The 23,612-nt window shown below is 40.5% G+C and overlaps 1 pseudogene; it reads left to right on the top strand.

Annotated features, from left to right (window-relative positions):
• The first annotated feature begins 2,588 nt into the window (after window positions 1–2,588).
• LOC133090217 (RNA-binding motif, single-stranded-interacting protein 2-like) lies at window positions 2,589–3,739 on the top strand (annotated as a pseudogene).
• Window positions 3,740–23,612: the final 19,873 nt, after the last annotated feature.

Raw genomic sequence — 23,612 nt, 5'->3', positions numbered from 1 at the left:
CTAAATGTTTGGATTGTAAAACAATGCCGATAAAACAGCATAAGTTTCATGCAGAAAACTCCAAAACACGAAAAGTATATTTGAAACAAACAAACAAAAGAAAAATTATTGAATATTCCATTCTAAGGGTTTCTTCTCCTTTTTTCCTTCCCTCCCTCCCTTGCTCCCTCCCTTCCATCCTCCTTCCTTCCTTCCTTCCTTCCTTTCTTTCTCTCTTTTTCTTTGTTTTAATTTAGTCTGTCAGTCCTTCTTAAAAGAACTCATCTGGTATAGATAAACTAATTCTGAATCTCATTCCAGACTTTCAAAATACCTTCAAAATATAAAAAGTTATACCAGGGAAAGGTATAGAATTCCAGGTAGAATAGCAACTGAAAGCTATTATTCCCTCCAAAGGATTTTAAACACTAAATATTTTTTAAAAAGAAAAACAGACCTGAAGAAATCCGAATACTTGGATTATCAGTAAGACAAATGTAAACTATAAAACAAATGTCCTTATTATGTTCAAGGGGATAAAACCAAGCTTGTAAATTTCTGTAACAACTGGAAACTATAAATTTGACATAGAAGATTCAAAAAAGAACCAAAAATGAAAAACACAAAAATCAAAGTTCAGAATTCATTGAATGTCTTTAACAACAGTTTAGACCCAGTTTTAAAAATGAATGAAATTTTGATACATTCTAAAATATTGATGAGCCTTGAAAACATTATGCTGAGTGAAGTAAGCAAGACACAAAAGAACAAATGCTGTACGATTCCACTTATATGAGATCCCCAGAACAGGCAAATTCATAGGGACAGTAAGTAGAGTGGTGGTAACCAAGGGCAGGGGGAGGTGGGAAATGGGGAGTTAGTTTAATGTGGACGGAGTTTCAGTTTGGGAAAATAGAAAGTTCTGGAGATGGATGGTGGTGATGGCTGCACAATGCTATGAGTGTACTTAATGCCACTGAACTGTACACTTTAAATGTTTTAAAAGAGATTTTATACTATGTCTATTTCATCACAATAAAAAATTTAACCTAATCTTTATGAAGGGAATAAAACTATATTTTCACCAAATGTTTATATGTCTAATATAAAAATCTATTTTCTTTCAAAATTAAAATAATTGTCTTCCCTTCTACCCTCAGAGTAGGGAAAGATTGTCTGAACTTGAGGGGCAGGTGACAGAGGGGAAGCAAGAGAGATAACATCTCAAAACAGCTCTCAAAAGGGCCCTGTGCCTTGTTGTTCTGGGAAGCCAGACCCCCACAAAAGTGTTGGACATGAGAGCTATAGTGGAAATACACTCCCTTTTCCTGAATAAGTAGGCATAAAGTATCAAAACCAGAGTTTCCCTATGGGTATAGGGAGCGTATTGGTGTCAAGCATATCAGTGGTGGGCTTGAGGGCAGCTCAAATTTCCCAGGGGGATATATCTCTGAGAGGCTGAATGGAGCCCAGAGACCAGTAAATGTGGGAGCCATGTGTTTTGGATCAGAAGGTCAATCCAGGAAGGGACAGGAGCCAATGACCAGAGTCCCATTAAAGTCCATGCACATCTGCAAGACGAATGATGACCAAAGATGAGATATCTCCATGTCAATGCCTTGGCATAACCAAAGTCATCATCCTTCCCAGGATGGGGATAACTCCTGAACTAAGTGAGATCTAGTTTTACATAACAAGCAGTTTGGGCTTGCAAAGTGGAATGTTCATTTACAGATAGATGAAGAAAAATACTATTCTTATTGTAATGTTGGATTAAGATTTGTAACTGTGAACTCTGGGGAGAGAATACACATTCTTTTAAAACATAGGTAGAATGTTTTTAAAATAAAAGCCTATAATAGACTACAAGCAATATCTCAACAAGTCTCAAATTTTTATATAATACAGGTCATGTCCACTGACTACAATGGCTTAAAGCTCAAAATCAGTAATAACATGTGGGGCTTTTCCAAAACATCTCTAAACCTAGAAAAAAAAACCCCACAACTTCTAGAGGATTCTTGGGTGAAAGAGAAAGCCACCTACCACTCACATCACAGTTAAGGTTTTCCTCTTAAGATCAGAAAGAAGACAGGGATGTCCACTCTTACCACTCCTATTCAACGTTGTCCTGGAGTTCCTGGCCAGTGTAACAAAAGAAGAAAAAGAAATAAAAAGAGTTTTCTAAAAAGAGAAAGTAAAGAGTGAATCCATTTCTATTCACATGGTTGCCCATGTAGAAAATTCCAAATAATTTATCAAAAAGCTACTAGAGGCTGTGGGCGGGAACGCTGAGGTGGGACAGTTGCGAAGGCTGAGGACACGGCAGCGTCAGAATGATGGAATTCTCGGGGAGAGGGGAGAGCAGTACCTCTCTACACTCGGATAAGAGTGAGCTCTGTTCAAGAGGTCTCTTAGTGAGCTTCGACATTCGAAGGCCAGATGCGGGCCTCAGTACCCCACCTCACAGTGCGGCGTGGAGGTCGAACGAACACCTAGACTCCAGCATGCGGTTTTGCTCAGAGACAATCTGAACAAACATCCCAATTCTGTGAACTTCGGCTTGGGCATAAATTTCAGGTTGGTCATATGTGCCATTATCTTAGCAAATGGCACCACCAAGTCCAGTCAACGGTACCCCTAACAGCAGCAGTGGGAGTACCTGTAAATGACCAGCTGAGTGAAATCAACTTCTACATCCGGGCATTGCAGCCAAGCACTACTGACCAGGACCTAGTTAAGTTGTGTCAGTCATAACGGCAAGTTTGTCTCCACTAAGGCCATACTGGGCAAGACCACAAACAAATGCAAAGGCTATGGCTTTGTGGACTTTGACAGCCCTTCAGCAACACAGAAAGCTGTAAAAATACTGACAGCCAGTGGTGTACAAGCACACGTGGCAAAGCAATAGGAGCAGAAACCCACAGATTTATACATCTCAAACCTCCCATTGTCAATGGATGAGCAAGAACTGAAGGGAATGCTGAAGTCCTTTGGTCAGGTTATCTCCACTCGAATCCTTCGAGATACCAGTGGGACCAGCAGAGGGGTTGGCTTTGCAAGGATGGAGTCCCCACACAGAAGTGTAAAGCTATCATCACCCACTTTAATGGAAAATATATTAAGACACCTCCTGGAGTACCAGCCCCATCTGATCCTTTGCTTTGCAAATTTGCTGATGGGGGTCCAAGGAAACGACAGAACCAAGGAAATTTTATGCAAAATGGACAGCCTGGCCAAGGAATGCAGACATGCGTGGTATGGCCTTGACCTATGACCCCACCACAGCTCTTCAGAATGGGTTTTACTCAGCTCCTTATAACATCACCCCCAACAGGATGCTTGCTCAGTCTGCACTGTCCCCGTATCTTCCATCTCCTGTGTCTTCATATCAGAGAGTAACTCAGAAATCTCCTCTTATAAGTACCTAACCCATCTTGGATGCACCACCACCAGTCATATCTCATGCAGCCTTCAGGTTCAGTTCTGACACCAGGAATCGATCATCCCATTTCTCTCCAGCCTGCCTCCATGATGGGATCTCTTACCCAGCAACTGGCCCACCTCTCCCTGAGCAGCAAGGGCACATATATGCCAACAGCTGCAGCTATGCAAGGAGCTTACATCTCCCAGTACACCCCTGTGCCTTCCTCTTTTTCGGTTGAGGAGAACAACGGCCAGCAAAATCAAGTGACCGTGGATGCTGCCTCAGACCATGGAGTCTATTCTTTCCAGTTCAACAAGTAACAGTGGATTTCCCTCCCCGTATTTTTTGAATATAAATGAATTCTTGAAGATGCTGATGCTCCAGACTCAAGAGGGCTGACTAGGAATACAGCCCCTCTGTGGGCCCTGCTGAGGACTAACACTTGGCCATCGGTTTTCACAAGCCTAGGCCTGGAAAAAGAAATCTCTGCACTCTTGTCCTCTGCTCTTCCTCTACTCCTGGTGGAGCCTGGGGGAACTGTCACTTTTTGTGTGTGCTACAGTCAAGGAGATCAAAAAAACTTTTAAGAAAAAAAAAAGCCACTTGAAATAATGAGTTTGCAAGGTTGCAGGATACAAGGTCAGTACACAAGTATCAGCTGTATTTCTACATACTAGCAATGACCAATTGGAAAGTGAAAGTTTTAAAAATACTACTTGTAACAGTAACTAAAAATCATAAGATACATAGGTATAAATATAGAAAAGTGTGTAATATCTAAATGCTGAATGATGTGTATAATAAAGGAAGTCAAAGAAGACCTAAATAAATGTAGAGATATACCACATTCATGGACTAGAAGATTCAATATTGCTTAAGAATAGCTGTTTCCCCTAAATTGACCTATAGATTCAACACAATCTTCATAAAAATCCCAGCAAGCTTTTTTTTTTTGTAGAAATTGGCAAAATGATGAAAAGACGATCCATGAGGGTAGGGGTAATTGCAAAACACATGTCTGATAGGTGACATATCCAGAATATATAAAAATCTCAAAACTTAATATAAGAAAATAACAAAAATATTGGCAAAATATTTCAAGACACTTCATCAAATATATGTATGGCAATTAAGCATGTGAAAAGATACTCAACATCATTAGTTATTAGGAAAATGCATATTAAAACAACAATGTGATACTGCTATACATACAACACCATTGATATTACCAAGTGCTGGCAAGGATGTGGAGCAACTGGAACTCTGAACCATTGTTGGTGGGAATGCAAAATGGTACTGCCACTTTTAAATCAGTTGATAGTCTTCTGTAAAGTTAGATATGCATTTGCCGTATGACCCAGCAACCCCACATCTAGTTATCTATGCAAAGGAAATGGAAGCTTGTGTTTGTTCAAGACCTGTACATAAATGTTTATAGCTTTATTCATAATTGCCAAAAGAGTAAACAATCCAAATGTCCAATAACTGACAGATGCATGAACAAACTGTGGTACACTGATATGACAGAATACTACTGTGCAATGTAAAGGGAAAACTACTCATAAAAGCAAGAGCATGGATGAGAATTTTCAAAATCATCAAGCCCTGGTGTCTTTTTGTTTAACAGATCTTCCCTCATTTATCTCTCCTTTTACATTTTTCCTGTAGCAATAAGTAGAAACCAGGCCTCCTCTTGAAGTTTGGAAACAATTTTTGCTAAGCATTCTTCCACTACATAACAAGGATCCTTCTTCTTCCAGTCACCTGCAGCATTCTCAACATCCACTTTGCTACTATCATTTTCTTCTATACAATCTAGTCTTTTCCCATTATACTCTATAAAATATTTCCAGCCACCACCCACTGCCAGATTTCAAACTCACCCCACATTTAGGTACTTATTAAGGCACCAGCTCATGCTTGGTACCAAAATCTGTATTAGTTTTCTATTGGTGCATAACAAATTATCACAAACCTATCAGCTTAAATAAAAGCATATATACATTATCTCAGTTTCATAAGGTCAGAAGTGCAGAATGCTGTGGCTGAATTCTCTGCACAAAGCCAAAATCAACCTGTCAGCCAGACTGAGTTCTCATGTGGAGGCTCTGGGCAAAAATTCACTTTCAAGCTTATTCTTGTTAGCAGTATTCAATTTCTTGAATCTGTATAACTGAGGTCCTTGTTTACCTGCTGGCTGTCAACCAGGGGCTACTTCCATCTCCTAGAGGTCACTGACATTCCTCATCATATGGCTCCTCCATCTTCAAGTCAGCTGCAGTGTATCAAATCCTTCTTGTGTTTTGCATCTCTCTGACTTTTCCTTCTGCTATTAGCTGGGAAAAGCTCTCTGCTTTTCAAGGGTTCATGTGATTAGGTCAGACTCATCAGGATAATCTTCCTATCTTAAGGTCAACTGTGCCATATAACATAAATAATCATGGGAGTAAAATCCATAAAACCTCAGCCCCAAGGATTATTTTGGACATGATTTATAGATTTAACACCATTCCTATCAAAATACCAGAAACAAATTTTTGTAGACCTAAATAAGCTTCTTCTAAAATTTATACGGAAAGGCAATGGCTCTTTTGCATACTTTAAAAAATTTTTTAAAGAAGAATAAAGTGAGAGGAATTACTCTATCCAATGTTAAGGCTTACTACAATATCTGCGATAATCAAGACAGTATGATGTTAGTGGAGGGAAGACACATAGATCACTAGAATAAAATAGACAAACAGAAATATACCAATGAAATAAGCCCAACTAATTTCTGACAAAGGCAGAAAAGCATTTAAATATGGGTAAGTATAGTCTTTCAACAAATGATGCTGGAGCAATTAGACATTCATAAGGTAAAAAAATGTAAACCAAACTCTATACTTCATAAAAAATTGTTTCAAAATTGACCATGGGTTTATGAATAAATTTTAAAAGCTAAAAAAATTTTAGGAGAAAAATCTCCAGGGCCTAAAGCTAGGTGAACAGTTCTTAGATGAGACACCAAAAGTATGATCCATAAAAGGAAAAATTAATAAATTATACATAATCAAAATTAAAAGCTTTTGCTCTATGATATACCATGCCAAGAGGATAAAGAGACAAGATAAAGACTTGGAGAAAACATTTACAAATTATATATCTGACACAAGACTCACACCTAGACTATATGAAGAACTCTCAAAACTCAAGAGTAAACAAACAATCTGATTATAAATGGGCAGAAGACATGAATAGACATTTTATCAAAGGGATGGTAAAATTGATGGTAAATAGCAAATGAAAAGATGTTCAACATCATTAGCTATTAGGGGAATAAGAGATCACTACACACTTAATATAACAGGTAAAATAAAAAAATAGTGACAATACCAAATGTTGGTGAGTATGTTGAGAATCTAGACCTCTCAAAGACTGCTGGTGAGAATGTAAAATAGCACAGGCTCTCTGGCAAATAGTTTGGCAGTTTCTTCCCAAATTAAACAAGCACTTACCATACAAGCCAGCAATTGCACTCTTGCACATGTGTTTCAGAGAAATGAGCATTTTTGTTCACACAAAAATCTATATGTGAATGTCTATAGCGGCTTTACTCATAATAGCAAAAAACTGGAAACAATCTAAATGTCCTTCAATGGGTGAATGATTGTACAAATTCTAATACATCCATACAAAAGAATACTACTCAGCAATAAAAAGAATGTGGTAAGATTTCCAGAATGGTGGTGTGAGGAGCTTAAGGAAACCTCTCCCCTGGAGAGACATCTATTAGCCTGGCCAAAATTTGCAGATATAAACATTTAAAGACTAGATATTGATCAAAGGGCTTACAACAAATTGAGAAATATTTATTTTAAAAAATCTACGGAAACTCAGTAAATGGGAGACTGTGGCATTCGAGCTAGGGACTGCATCCAGTCCTTCACATCTCTGTCTTGCTGTTTCAGTTCGGTAGGCAGCCAAGTTGCATTTCCCATCTCTTCAAGTTCCATGGCATAGAAGAGCTATTCAGGATGGGTCTGGCAGCCAGTGAACATCAGCAGATGTTATCTTCCATAGCTCAATGCTACAGAAGGCCTATCTTGAGTGGGTGGTGGCAGCCAGGCAACATCCATCTTCTCACCCTCACCTTCCACCATGTAGGGAGGATCTGGGTGGGTCCCTGGTGAAGAGTGCAGAAACTCTTTCCAAAACAGCTTTGTGTACTGGGGAAGCTACTTTGGTGGTCTTAGCAGCAGAGTTGCAACTCCCATCTCCACCAGCTTCTTGGGGCAGAAGAACTATTCTGGGTAGATTCAACAGCCAGTGAACATATGCAGATCCCCTCCTTCTTGGCTCTGAGCTATGGAAGCTCCATAGTGGGCAGTGTCAGGAACTGGAAAGCAATACCTGTTCCTGTGCACTGCCCCTACACACAACTCCTATTCCATAGCACAAAAGTTCTTCCTAGGGGATGGGTGGAGCAAGCCTCAAAGGCTGGCAACACTCTTGCCCGTACCAAGGAGCTTGACTTTAACTGTATCAGACTGTGGGGCAATTTATGTCACAGGGTTGTTATAAACACTGGAGGAGTCAGCTAGCAGTTAGTGGAAGCTAACAGCTGGGTGTGATACCAGTAGAGGCAGACCAGCCAAAAACTTGATGGGGAGACTGGAGACAGAGACAAAGAGAGCCAGCTAAAACCACAGTCATCCTGGTGGACAGGGAGACTGCACACATTCCCAAGACTGTTAACTCCGTGGAGCAACACCAGAGGCTACATTGCAAGGGAAATGGATTTCACTGAACTAGACCAGCCAGGTCTCTAAACAAATGAACAAGCAAACAGTACAACAAGCCCCAGTTCTGGGGGAGGGGGCAGTATTCAAAGTTACTACAATATATTATCTGAAATGTCCTGTTTTAACAAAATCTATATAAATAAACAGTAAAGTGTGACTGATACACAAGGGAAAAAAACCAGGTGATAGAAACTGCCTGTGAAAGGGCCTGTATATTTAAGCCACTAACATTCTGGTAAACAAAGATGTCAAAGTAGCTATTATAATATGTTCAAAGAACTGATGACAATGTCTGGCCAAACAGATAATATCAATAGAGATAAAAATCAAGAAAAAGAATCAAATAAAGTTACGGAGCCAAAAGGAATAATAACCAAAAAGAAAAATTTACTAGAGAAGTCAACAGTAGATTTGAAGTAGAAGAATAATCATCAGTCTTGAAGAGAGATGTGCAATCTGAAGGAATAAAGAAAAAAGAGTGAAGAAAAACTGACAGAGCCTCCAAGAAATGTTAGACACCATTAAGGGCAACATATGCATAACATGAATACCAGAAGGTAAGGAGGAAGGAACAGAACAAATGTTAGAAGAAATCATTGTTGAACATTTTCCACATTAGGTGAAAAATAGTAATTGACACATCTGTTGTAAGCTGAAGAATGGCCTCCCCAAATATGTCCTCACCCTAATTCTCAGAGAACATTATCTTGTATGGCAAAGAGACTTTGCAGAAATGATTAAATTAAAGATCTTGAGAAAGGGAGATTTATCCTGGATTATTTGGGTGGGCCCAATGTAATCACAAGGGTCTTTATAAGAGGGAGGCAGGAGGGTCAGAGTGAGTAGTAGGAGATATGACAGTAGCAAGAGATTGGATTACTGTGGCCATAAACCAGGGAATATCAGCAGCCTCCAGAAGTTAGAGGAGACAGGGAACAGATTCTTCCCAGGAGCCTCCAGAAGGAACTAGCCCTGACAGTATCTTGATTTTAGCCCTGTAAGACTCATTTCAGACTTCTGACATCCAGAACAATAAGAGAATAAATTTGTGTTGTTTTAAGCCCTAAATCTGTGGTAATTTGTTACAGCAGCAATAGGAAGCTAACACAACATCCAAGAAGCTCAAGAACTTCAAGTAGAAGAAATGCAAAGAGATACACACCCAGACGCATCATAGTCGAAATATTGAAAGAAAAAGACAAAGAGAAAAATCTTGAAACCAGAAAAAGAAAAATGAATCATCAAAAGGGAACTCCGAAATATTCACAGCAGACTTCTCATCAGAAACAATGGTAACCAGATGGCAGTGGATAACATATTCAAAGTGCTGAAAGCAAAAACCATCAACTAAGAATCTTATATAGTAAAACTATCTTTAAAAAATGAAGGTATAGTAAAAATATTCCCAGATAAGAGAATTAGCTGCTTGCAGACTTGCTTCACAAGATTTATTAAAGAAATTCTTTGGGTTGGAAGCAAGTGACCACAGATGGCAATTTGAATCCACATGAAAAAATGAAGAGCTCTGGTAAAGGTAATTATATAGGTAATTACAAAAGACAGTATACTGTATACACCCTCTCTTTTCTTCCTTTAACTTATTTTAAGAGCAATTTCATAAAGCTATATGTATATAATTGTATTTTGGGGTCATTAACATAGAAATGTAATACATTTGATAATGATAATAAGAGCACAAAGGTGGTGGGTGGGTAAGGAAATCACATTAGATGGCAACACAAATTCACAGGAAGACATGAAGATAGACAGAGATGGCAAATGAGAACGTTAACATAAACTCTATAACTATATGCTTGCTCTTCTTTCTTCCCTCGGATTCTTTAAAGAGACATAAAATTAGGTAAATTAATAATTATAGCAATGTATTATTGGGTTTGTAACACACACACATATATGTAAAATACATATAGTAATACAACAAAAGGGGAGAAAAAGTAGAACTATAAAGGAGTAAAGTTTCTACATATCCTTGATTTAAGTTAATATAAATCTGGAGTCAATTTTGATAAGTTAAGATTTATACAGGCATATCTCATTTTACTCTGCTTCACTTTATTATGTTTTGCAGATACTGCACTTTTACAAATTGAAGGTTTGCGGCAACCCTGTATCAAGCAAATCTATTGGTGCCATTTTTCCAGCAGCATTTGCTCATTTCACGTCTCTGTGTCATGGTAATTTTTGCACTATTTCAACCCCTTCACCAGCAAAAAGATTATGACTTGCTGAAGGCTCAGATGATGCTTAGCATGTTTTAGCAATAAAATATTTTTAAATTAAGGTCTGTACATTGTATTTTTAGACATAATGCTATTGCACACTTAACAGACTACAGTATAGTGTAAACATACCTTTCATACACACTAGGAAACAAAAAGAATTTATATGACTTGCTTTACTGCAATATTTGTTTTATTGCAATGGTGTGGAACCAAATCTGCAATATCTTCAAGGTATGGCTGTATTGTAAGCCTTAGTAATCACTAAGAAAATCCCACAAAAAATACAGTTAAATATTATTAAATTAATTAAAATGTTACACCAGAAAAATGTTAAAATAATGCAAAAGAAGGCAGTAAGGGGAAACAGAAGAACAAAATAGGTATGAGACATATAGAAAACAAAAAGTAAAAGGTAGACATGTATGCAACAATAGCAACAATAACATTAAGTATGAATGGATTAAAATATCCAATCAAAATGTAGAAAATATGAGACTGGATAAAACAAAATAAAACAAAGATCCTACTATTTGTTGTCCACAAATGACACAAAGATATAAATAGGCCAAAAGAAAAAGGATGTAAAAAAATATACCATGAAAACCACAGAAGAACTGGAGCAGCTATACCAATACCAGACAAAATGGATGTTAAAACAAAAATATTACTAGAGATAAAGAAGGACATTTAAAAATTATAAAAGTACAAACAGTTGGAAAGATATACCATGTTCTTGGATTGGAAGAATCAGCATTGTGAAAATGACTATACTACCCAAAGCGATCTACAGATTCAATTCAATCCCTATCAAATTACCAATGGCATTTTTCACAGAACTAGAAGAAACAATTTTAAAATTTGTATGGAAACACAAAAGACCTCGAATAGCCAAAGCAATCTTGAGAAAGAAAAAGGGAGCTGGAGGACTCAGGCTCCCTGACTTCAGACTATACTACAAAGATACAGTAATCAAGACAGTATGGTACTGGCACAAAAATAGAAATATAGATCAATGGAACAGGATAGAAAGCCCAGAGATAAACCCACACACATATGGTCACCTTATTTTTGACAAAAGAGGCAAGAATGTACAATGGAGAAAAGATAGCCTCTTCAATAAGTGATGCTGGGAAAACTGGACAGCTACATGTAAAAGAATGAAATTAGAATACTTCCTAACACCATACACAAAAATAAACTCCAAATGGATCAAAGACCTAAATGTAAGGCCAGACACTATAAAACTCTTACAGGAAAATATAGGCAGAACACTCTATGACATAAATCACAGCAAGATCCTTTTTGACCCACCTCCTAGAATAATGGAAATAAAATAAAAAATAAACAAATGGGACCTTATGAAACTTAAAAGCTGTTACACAGCAAAGGAAACTGTAAACAACACAAAAAGACAGCCCTCAGAATGCGAGAAAATATTTGCCAATGAAGCAACTGACAAAGGATTAATCTCCAAAATATACAAGCAGCTCATGCAGCTCAATATCAAAAAAACAAACAGCCCATTCCAAGAACGGGTGGAAGACCTAAATAGACATTTCTCCAAAGTAAACATACAGATTGTCGACAAACACATGAAAAGATGCTCAACATCACTAATCATCAGAGAAATGCAAATCAAAACTACAGTGAGGTATTACCTCACACCAGTCAGAATGGCCATCATCAAAAAATCTAGAAACAATAAATGCTGGAGAGGATGTGGAGAAAAGGGAACCCTCTTGCACTGTTGGTGGGAATGTAAATTGATACAGCCACTATGGAGAACAGTATGGAGGTTCCTTAAAAAACTAAAAATAGAACTACCAGACAATTCAGCAATCCCACTACTGAGCATATACCCTGAGAAAACCATAATTCAAAAGAGACATGTACCACAATGTTCATTGCAGCTCTATTTACAATAGCCAGGACATAGAAGCAACCTAAGTGTCCATCGACAGATGAATGGATAAAGAAGATGTGGCACATATATACAATGGAATATTACTCAGCCATAAAAATAAATGAAATTGAGTTATTTGTAGTTAGGTGGATGGACCTAGAGTCTGCCATACAGAGTGAAGTAAGTCAGAAAGAGAAAAACAAATACCATATGCTAACACATATATATAGAATCTAAAAAAAAAAGAAAATGTCTGAAGAGCCTAGGGGCAGGACAGGAATAAAGATGCAGATGTAGAGAATGGACTTGAGGACATGGGGAGGGGGAAGGGTAAGCTAGGATGAAGTCAGGGAGTGGCATGGACATATATACACTACCAAATGTAAAATAGATAGCTAGTGGGAAGCAGCCGCATAGCACAGGGAGATCAGCTCAGTGCTTTGTGACCACCTAAAGGGGTGGGATAGGGAGGGTGGGAGGGAGACGCAAGACGGAGGAGATATGGGGATATATGTATATGTATAGCTGAGTCACTTTGTTATAAAGCAGAAACTAACACACCATTGTAAAACAATTATACTACAATAAAGATGTTAAAAAAAAAAAAGATACATGTACCACAATGTTCATTGCAGCACTACTTACAATAGCCAGGACATGGAAACAACCTAAGTGTCCATCAACAGATGAATGGATAAAGAAGATGTGGCACATATATACAATGGAATATAACTCAGCCATAAAAAGGAACGAAATTGAGTTATTTGTAATGAGGTGGATGGACCTAGAGCCTGTCATAGAGAGTGAAGTAAGTCAGAAAGAGAAAAACAAATACCGGGTGCTAATGCACATATATGGAATCTAAAAAAACAGTACTGATGAACCTAGTGGCAGGGCAGGAATAAAGTCGCAGATATAGAGAACGGACTTGAGGACACAGTGGGGGAAGGGGAAGCTGGGACGAAGTGAGAGAGTAGCACTGACATATATACACTACCAAATGTAAAATGGTTGGCTAGTGGGAAGCTGCTAGACATCAGCTCGATGCTTTGTGACAACCTAGAGGGCTGGAATAGGGAGGGTGGGAGGGAGACTCAAGAGCAAGGGCATATGAGGATATATGTGTACATATAGCTGATCCACTTTGTTGTACAGCAGAAACTAACACAACATTGTAAAGCAATTATACTCCAATAAAGATATAAAAAATTATAAAAGGGTCAATTCATCATGAAGATACCATAATTATAAACATATATGCATCTAAAACAGAGTCCAAAATTCATGCAGCAAGAATTGACAGAATTGAAGGGAGAAATAGACAATTAAACAATGGCAAGATGAATACTTTAATAACCCATTTCAATAATAGATAAAACAAAAGTTGAAGATAAACAATGATGAACAATACTGGAACAATACCATAAACCAACTAGACCTAAGATCTATAGAATGCTTCACCCAACAACAGCAAGATACGAATTCTTCTCTAGAACACATGGGATGTTCTCTAGAATAGACTGCATGCGAGGTCAAAAAAAATAACCTCAATAAATTTAAAGGATTAAAATCATACCACTTATGTCCTTTAGCCAAAATGGAATTGTCTGAAATGAATAATAGAATAAAATCTGAGAAATTAATGAATATATGGGAAGTAAATAACACACCTCTAAATAACCAATGAGTCAAAGAAAATATGACAAGGTAAGTTAGAAAATACTTTTAGATAAATGAAAATAAAGCACAGCATCATAACACATCAGAACATCAGATGTAGCTAAAGCAAGTCTTAAGAGTAACTTTATAGCTTCAAATGCCTACATGAAAAAAAGAAAGTTCTCAAATCAATAACGACCTTAAGTAATAAGAAGGAGCAGAAATTAAACCCAAAGCAAACAAAAGGAAGGAGTTGATAAAGATTAGAGTGAATCAATGAAATAAAAAAATAGAATACAAAATAGAGAAAATCAACAAAACCAAAAATTTGTTCTTTGTAAAGATCAACAAAATTGATCAACATCTTAATTAGACTGACAATGAAAAAAAGGACTCAAATTACTATAATCAGGAATGATTTACCAAAAAAAAAAAAAAAAGTTTTATGAGGGAATACTATGAACAACTGTGTGCCAGCAAATGAGATAATTTAGATGAAATGGAGAGGTTCCTAAAAAGGCACAAACAACCTAGACTCAAGTAGAAAGAGAGTATCTGAATAGAGCTATTACAAAGATTGGATTAGTAATTTTTAAGACTTTACACAAAGAAAAGCCTTGGACTAGACGACTTCAATGGTGAATTCTACCAATAATTTAAAGAATTAATATCATTCATTCACAAACTCCTCCAAAAATAGAAGAGGAGGGAACACTTCTCAACTCATTCTCTGAGGCCAGTGTTTCCCTGACACCAAAGACAAACAACACCATCACAAGAAAACTACAGACTGTTATCTCATATAATATAGACATAAATATTCTCAGTAAAATACTATCAAACCGAATCTAGCAACAAATGAAAGGAATTATACACCATGACTAAGTGGGATTTATGCCAGAAATGCAAGGTTGGATTAACACCCCAAAATCAATTAATGTAATAAACCACATTAATAGATTAAGAACAAAGTCTACATATCTACATTATCTATTGATAATCTCAATAGATGCAGAAAAAGCATTTGAAAAAATTCGACACTCTTTCACAATAAAACACTCAACAAACTGGGAATATAAAGGACTTCCTTAATGTGATCAAGAGTGTCTGCAAAACCTCCACAGCTAACATCATACTTAATGGTGAATGACTGGATGCTTTCTCCGTAAGATGAGGAACAAGACAAAGATGTCTGTTCTCACCACTTCTATTCAACATTTTGCTGGAGCCAAGGAAATTAGACAAGAAAAGAAATAAAAAGTATCCAGTTTGGAAAATAAGAAGTACTGAACAATTGAAATGAAATTAATAAAACAATTCCATTTACAATAGCATCAAAAAGAAAAAAATACTTAAATAGAAGAAGTGGAAGCTATGTGCACTGAAAACCATAAAGCCTTCTAGAAAGAGTTTAAAGAATATCTAAATAAACAGAAAGACATTCAATGTTCATGGATCAGAAGACTTAATATTGTTAAGATGGCAATATTCCCCAGATTGATTTACAGTCAATAAAATTCCTATCAAAATTCCAGCTGCCTATTATTTTCATAATTCAACAAACTGATCCTAAAATTTATATGAAAATTCAAGGATTCAGAATTGCCAAAACAATTTTGAAAAAAAAAAAAAACCCAAAACCCAAAGTTGGAAGACTCACACTTCCTGATTTTAAAGCTACAAAATGACACAAAGACAGTGTGGTGTTGGCATAAGGATATCACACATAAAAATTAGCTCAAAATGATCATAAAAACCTAAATGTAAGAGCTAAAACTTTTAGATGAAAACATAAGAGTAAATCTTCATGACTTTGGGTTAGCCAATGTTTTCTTAAATGTGATATAAATCACACCTCATCATGGTATATAATATTTTTCATATATTTTTCTTTATTAAATGCTCCTTGGGTTGTGGCAAACTTTTGATTAGTTTCCAGAGTACTCAGAAAGTTGGTTTTGACAACTTTTGATGTTGCTTTATGGAGAAGTGGGTTTTCGGGGTGGTATAAGTCTAAAGGGGCAGTATTAGAGCTCCTCTATGGTGACGGAGCAGTTCTGTACCTTGATGGTGGTTATTAATGAGATCCAATTGCAAGGAACTAGACTCATGCACACACACGTGAACGTAGGTTTTTAAAAAGGTGAAAATTGACTAAGGTCTGTAGTCTAGTTCCCTGTATTGTATCAATGTCAATTTTCTGGTTTTGACTTCATGCTACACTTGTAAAAGGTGTCAATCTTGGATGAAAGTTACCTGGGTCACTTTGTACTATAACTGCAGCTTCCTATAAATCTATAATCATTTCACAATAAAAAGTTAAGAAAAGAAACAAATATCTTTCCCAAAGAAGCACTTTTAAAATGCCTATATTATCAGAAAGCAAGAAAGTAAAAACGTAAGTAAAAAGGGTAATTTTAAAATTTCCAAAATATTTAAAGCTCATAAAGTGGCGTAAGTTAAAGCTCATACTATTCACGGGATTATAATAGGATTTGGTTGGACTTCAGAGTAAAAAATAATCTGTCATGCCATTACTCAAACCTGCATGTTACCTACATGTGTGCAAACAATACATAAAATGAGCAGTTTTGACTGTTTTTGGTTCATAAACATATAGGGGGAAAAGATTAACCTGAAGTATGTAAAAACTTGTGCTTAATTTCAAGAACTAAATTAATCTATAAAATTGGAAAAAATTATTATTAGGACTGAAGTGCCAATAATAACAGAAATCATGACATGTTGGGGTATAAAGAGTGTTGAGCCATAAATGTCATCAGAGATGGCAAATGTTTTTAGCTTTCCTTCCTCTTTAATGTTCAATGTCCCACTGCATGTTTTTCCATAGTTTATTGACTGATATTTAGTTTAATATTTCGCTACTACAAATAACGTTTTAGTGAATTTTCTTATCATATGTCTTCTTATTATAGTAAAATATACATAACATAATATTTATCATTTTAACGATTTATAAGTATACGATTAAGTGGCATTAAGTTGCACGTTCACAATGCTGTGCAACTATCACCACCATTTATTTCCAAAACTTTTTCATCACACCAAATAGAAACTGTGTACCCATTAAATTATTTCCTGTTACTCTCCTCCCCCCAATCCCTGGTAACCTCTCTTCTACTTTCATGTCTATGAATTTGCTTCTTCTAGAAACTTCATGTAAGTGGGATAATACAATATTTGTCCTTTTGTGTCTGGCTTATTTCATTTAGCATAATGTTTTCAAGGACTTTCCATGCTGTAGCATGTATCAGAATTTTATCTCTATTTAAGGCTGAATAATATTCCATTGTATGGATATACCACATTTTGTTTATCCATTCATCCATTGATGAGCACTTAGGTTGTTTCCACCTTTTGGCCTGATTGAGGCCGAGAGTTCTAGGATAGCCTGGGAGAGGCAGGGAGTCCTAGCACAGGCCTGGGGGTGGCAGGGAGCTCTGAACTTGCCTGGGAGGCAGCAAGGGCTTTTATTAGGCTCAAACTCAGAGCTAAGGTAAGAGGTGGGAGAGGCGCAGGCCACCCAAGCTCACAGCCTGGTAGGTCCTCCTTGTACCTGCCATGTGGGGACACCTCGTAAATATCCTTTTATTGGTGAGGGGACCATGTGTGAGCAGGACTGTGGAGGCCTGAACTCTGAATTTTAGGTTAGCACAGAGGTTATGGGAGAATCTGCTGAGAAGCTCTGAGAGCTCAGAGGCCCTAAATGTGGGTCAGCCAGGAGCTGAGTCAGTACAGAGCACCACGTACTGGCGACCAGCTGAGCCAGAGCTGCTCCAACCAGCCCAGCACCTAAATCAAGTCTGCTGCTGGGGCCCCAGTCAGAGGGCTCCTGCAGCACTTCCGTGGGTCAGGGGCCTTCAATCAGAGCAGAGCAATGGACAGCACAGAGCAGAGCCCCTGCCTCCCCGGCTAATGAGACAAGACCTGGGAGCCGGGAGCAGCAGGGACAGACACACCCAGATCAGCCATCTGCCTTTGAACTTGGGAAAACGGGAGGCAGATTCCTACGGTCAGAAATGCGTCTGATGGTGGGATAGTGAGGGCTGGTGGCTGGCCACGCTGACCTCTTCCTGGCACTTTCACCACCAGTGTTCGGAGATTCCATGAGTCCTGGGGGTCGGGACCTGAGCTGCAGTGATGAAGAAAACCCATGACCACAGTGTGATTGCAAGGGCATCTCCTACTTTGGGGGCTGGCAGAGGGACCCGAGAGGCTGTTGCGCTTGCTAGGGCCTTAAGTTTGGGTTCTGCGCGCTGTGCTGGCCTGTGCCCTCACCCAGGACACCCGACAGCTGTTCAGGGAGCTGTCAGTGACCACTGTCCCTAGGGGCCGCACAGATATATGCTATCCAGCCGCCCGTGACCCGAAGAGGTTCCTCCCCCTCCCTCCTCCGACCCCTCACCTGGCAGGGTTCCCTCACCTGGCAGGGTTCCTCCCCTAAGGCGTTCAGAGATGAGCATCGCATCATGAGGAGGGGCTTGGCCAGGTGCACACTGACAGGAACTTCGGGCTGCCTTCCGAGGAGGAGCCAGGAGCCGGGTCAGCCAGAGGCCTCAAAAGGCTGCCGCCAGGCAGGCGAGGAAGGCCCGGCAGCGGCATCCGCGGAATGTTCTCTAATCCGCCTCCCGCCCCAGCTAGGGCGGCCACGGGTGAGGCCCCCTCCCCTCTGCTGCTCCAGCTCCACCGCCTCCCAACGAAGGCTGTCCCAGCTCCTCCGCGACCAGGGAGAGGCCCCAATCCTCATGCCCATCACTAAGGGATAATATGTAGACACAGGTGGAAATGGAAGTGAACCCACTTAACATCCATGTAACCAACACATCCTTTCACAGATGTTAACTATCTCAATAACCCCCTAGTAAAAATCACAGTTTTCCAGTCTTACAGATAATGCCACATTCTTGCACTCTCAACATGTATTCCTGTGGGATGGATTTTCTTTTAAATGCAATTGCTGGTTGGAAGGTCAGCATATTTAAAAGTTGGTGGGCACTGTCAAATTCCCCTGAAAAGACTGTACTAGCTTAAACTCCCACCAATACACTGCCAAGGAGTTTCCTAGGAGAATCTGGGCTGCTTGGCAGCATTTACCAGCAGTGCACACAGTTGCCCATCTCCACGGCCAGCTGAGTATTGCATATTATTGTATTTTCATGTTATTATTCTTAAAAGCTTTGCCATTCTAGCTCAAGTTAACATTCTGGTTTACACCTGCTTTGGGATTGCCTGCCATCTAAGAGTGATTTTATGTTTTTAAATGAATGGAAAAAAAAAGTAAAATATATCATGGCGTGAAAATTATACAAAATTCAAATTTCAGTGTGCATGAATAAGGTCTTATTGAAACCTAGTCATGCTCAATCATTTATGGGTCATCCTGGCTGCTTTTCTGAGACAGCCACAGAGGTAAGGGATGTGACTGTAGGGCCCAGGCCTCTGGCCCTTCAGAGAAAAAGTTTGCTGACCCCTGACACAGCTCATGAAAACCATGGGAATTCACTGTTGTTTGTGAGTGTGGGTCCCCATGTAAAGGCTGCTCCTGCCATCCCCCATGTCCCCTACTCCAGCTCCTGACTGTCCTTCCCACAGGCCTGCTTTTCCACCCCTGTCTTCTCTTTCCCTTCCCACTAACTGTTCCCCACAGGCCTATTCCTCCCCACCACCCCAAGTCCCCTCCTGCATCCTTCATGTCTCCTTCTGTCCTCCTGGGGCTGTCCTCCCACAGACCTGCTCCTTCTACCCTCATGTCCCCCTCTATACCTCCGACTGTCCCCCACAGGCCTACTCCTTCCATCCTCCATGTTCCCTCCTGCCCCACCCACTTGTCCCCCATAGACCTGCTCCTTCCACCCCAGGCTGTCCACTACTAGTACTTCCCACCCCTGCATTATGGCTCTTCCTCTGTTCATCTTGACCCAGGAGTCCGCTGTGGCCCCACAGATCCTCCTGACTGCGCTTTCCACTTCATGGGCCTGTTTCTGCAGAGCCACGCTGGCCTCCAGCTGGCATGGATGATGCCCCTGGGTGGGAGGACTCAGGCCATCCCTGGGAACCTGCCCTTGTGGGGGCTTTCTGCTGGGTGACCTCTACCAGGATCAGTTCTGAGGATTCCCTGCCCCACATGCTGGGCCTCATGGGCCTTAGTCAGAGTCAGTGGGGTGGATGAGTTGCAAGATGGGCTCAAACCAGGCTGCCTCTGATCCCCTGGAGTCGCTATCTGAGGCCAGCATAGCAGGAAAATACCAGGAACAATACTGGGCTCCTGCCCGGGGACCAGACCACCCACACCTTGCTTCATGCCCTCAGTGTTCTCTATCCACTCTTTGCCCCCATGAACTCCATGCCAGACAGACCCAGGACATACCTAGGAGGCCAGGAAGGAGAGGCCTGGCCCTGCAATAGGTCCTGAGTGACTGCGAGTGGCATGACGTCCTGGGTCCAGGCATCAGCCCCAGGTGTGGTCATCATTTATCCTCAGGCCTGACATAGGTCTGATCCATGTCCCTGTGCTCAGAGCCTAGACCCAGGGGCTGGGCCAAGTAGCTCCCACCTGCCTCCTGCCTGGGAGCCTCTTCCAGGCCTAAACCAGGCCATGGGCATCCTCACTCTACCTCTCACCCCACTGCAGTTCCCCACCCCTGTCCCTAGCCCTTTCCAGGAGGGCTCAGCCAAACTGGAAGCCCCAATGAGCTGTAACTCCAGTGCCATCCAGCCTCTGACCCCTGTGGCCCTCCAGACACCTGTGTGAAGACATCATAACACTCATCTCCAGCCAGCCACCTGGGAAGCCCATAGAATCATGAGAAATGAGACATATTTGTTGTCCTAAGCCATCAAGTTTGGGAATGGTCTGTTATGCAGCAAAAACGAACTGATACATAGTTAGTAAGAGGTAGTAAGAGCTGAATTTGAGGATGTCTAGGGCTGAAGATCATGTGGTGGGGTAAGATCAGGCAGCTGGGATAAGCCTGGATTCTCCTACTGCCAGTGGCAGGCTGCTGGGGTTACACTCCCCACATCATGGCTATCACCCTTCCCAAAAACAACCCTAAGCTGACGGACCTGTGAATTATTCCCAATGTACAAAGCCTGTGTGCTCCCAAGACCTGGTGTGGGAAGAAACGCTCCTTACTCCTGAGTGCCCTAACCTGAGGGGAAGCTGTGAGAGTACTAAAGGGAAGGAAAGCAAACAAGAGCAAGCCAGAACATCCAAGTCTCACCCTGGGGAGCATGGAAACCAGACAGGCAGGTTCTGGTCAAGGAGGGCTGGGTGGGAGGCACACAGACCAGGAGCCCGGGCCAACCTTGTTGGGAAGCTTTGCCTGGGCCTGAGGACAGTCCCCCTGGGCAGTGACCTCAAGGAGAAGCCATCTGGAGGCCTGGCTCAAGAATCCCCAGCTGCAGTCTGTGTGGAGGAGCCCTGGACATGGGTCTATTGTGGCCCACCTCCCTGGGCCTCAGTTTCCCCAGCTGCAAAAGAAGGGTTATACCAAGTCTTCCCTGGGAGATGACTTGAGCAGGGAGTACGTGGCCTGTGCTCCTTCCAGACACAGCTTCCCCCTCCCACAGCTGGTTCCCATTAGAACAGGGCTCAGATCCCACTGGTTAAGTGAACTTGTCAAGCAAATGAGGAAACCTGATCCTTCTCTCATTCCACATTCCAGCCTTGGGAGCAGGCAGAGCAGCATGGTCCTGTCCCCTCAACCCTGCCCTCCTGGACCTTTATTCTCAACCGGCTACAGAGGGCAGGCAGGGACTCCAAGGAAGAGGAGCCCTGGATGCGGCCCATTCCAACAAGAGAGCTATTTGGAGAGCCCCCTTCTCGTGACCTAGCTTCTGGGGCCACTGGCTTTTGGCTTGAGTCCTGTTGACCTAAAACAAATAGACTGCCAGCTATTTCTCCAGCGAATATGGGTTTATTCGGGATCAGCAGAGAATTGAAATCCAGGGTCAGCCACCATGGCGAGCCATGTGCAAGCTCTTGCACAGCAAGGAAAGGAGAACTCTTTTATAGAGGGGAAAAGAAAGTTGGGAGGGCTACAGTAAACAAGGAGTCTATGGCTTTTCATTGGCTGAGTCCTTGCCAGAAAAAAAGAGGAGTCTTTCTTCTTCCCATTGGGCTGTGTTATTGACACAGGGAGTGAGAGCTCCCCTTTCTAGTGTCCCAACTCTATTTAATTGAGGTTTCTGTTTATTAGTTTTTTACATTTCTCCCTTTTTGATCTCTGAAAGTGTTGCAGATCAAGAGTCAGGTTTTCCGGTTTCAGCAGCTTTTTTTCTCTCAGAGCCAAGAAGGACCTTTCCTGGGTGTAGTGTCCTATGTCGGAGGGTAAGTACACAGATTGGAAACCTATTGAGGTTACATTTGAGTAAAAAGGAGGGGTAGGAGGGAGAACTCTCAGGCACTTTTTATCTAAAGTCCATATGTTATCAAGATCATATCAAGGCTTGGTCTGGATATCTTAGGAAAGTTGTCTCATCAGATGTCATCTGCTTTAATTCTAGGAAATCTTTACTTTCAGGTCACCAGATGATATGCAGGTCCAGTCAGAGTTTGGTGCTTTCTTTAGGTGTGTCATGTGAATCCAAAGGTTTATTCCCTGGAGATTGGTGGCACAACAGTTGGTTAGAAGTATTTGATGGACACTTTTTAGTGAGGTTGAAGAGAGTCTTTCTGTAGGTATCTTTTCCAATATACAAAGTATCCAGGTTTCAAAGTATGATGCTTAAGGTCTTCATCTCTTGAGAGTGCACTGTGAAAAGACTGTTCTACCAAAACATGGTAATTTTAAATAGAAGCAATTAGGTCTTTGCAATATTGGAGTATCTCTCCTTTTATCAGTAGTGGGTAAAAAGAGACAGGAGGTAAGTACATTGGGCATCCTCTGACTATCTCAGTGGGTGAGAGTTTATGAGTTCTGAAAAGCTTTTGGTCAAGATATTTGGAGAGTCTCTATGAATTTTGCCAATTGAGTGTTAATAGTGCCATTAGTGCATTCGACTAACCAGAGTATTGAGGGTGGTAAGTGCAGTAAAAGAGTCGTAAAACCAGCCAACCTGTAGAGACGTGTTGAAGTACCTGACCAATAAAATGGGTTCCTTGATCACTATGAATTCAAGAGGAATTCCGCAGATAGGGATAATTTTTTCCAAAAGGGCTTTAGCCGCAAAAGAGGCAGTAGCCTGTCTGCAAGGGAAAGCTTCAGTCCAGTGCGAAAACATGCATACCATGACTAAAACATATTTATATCCACTAGACAGAGAAAGTTGTATGAAATCCATTTGCCAGAACTCAAATGGTCCATTAGGCAGTTTAAAATGTCCAGGAACAGTACAAGTAGGCCTCCTTGGGTTGTGATTTGGACCAGCAGGGCAAGTGAGGTAGGAACTTTTTGTAGCCTTGTTAATGTTTCCCCATCAATATTGATTCATGAAGGCTATCTTTTTTCAGTAGACCACTGGATTAAGGCATGTACAGTGGTGAGGAGTGGGAATTTTAGAGTCTCCAGTAGGACTGGGCTGTTATTTGGTCTGAACCAAATGATTTGGTCTGAACCAGAGCCTTCTCTTTTTATGGAACCAACAATTCTTGG

Source organism: Eubalaena glacialis, chromosome 4 (assembly GCF_028564815.1).
Source record: "Eubalaena glacialis isolate mEubGla1 chromosome 4, mEubGla1.1.hap2.+ XY, whole genome shotgun sequence".
NCBI lineage: Eukaryota > Metazoa > Chordata > Mammalia > Artiodactyla > Balaenidae > Eubalaena > Eubalaena glacialis.
Note: the sequence above shows the minus strand (reverse complement) of the source record. Positions and strands in the feature narration are given on the sequence as shown.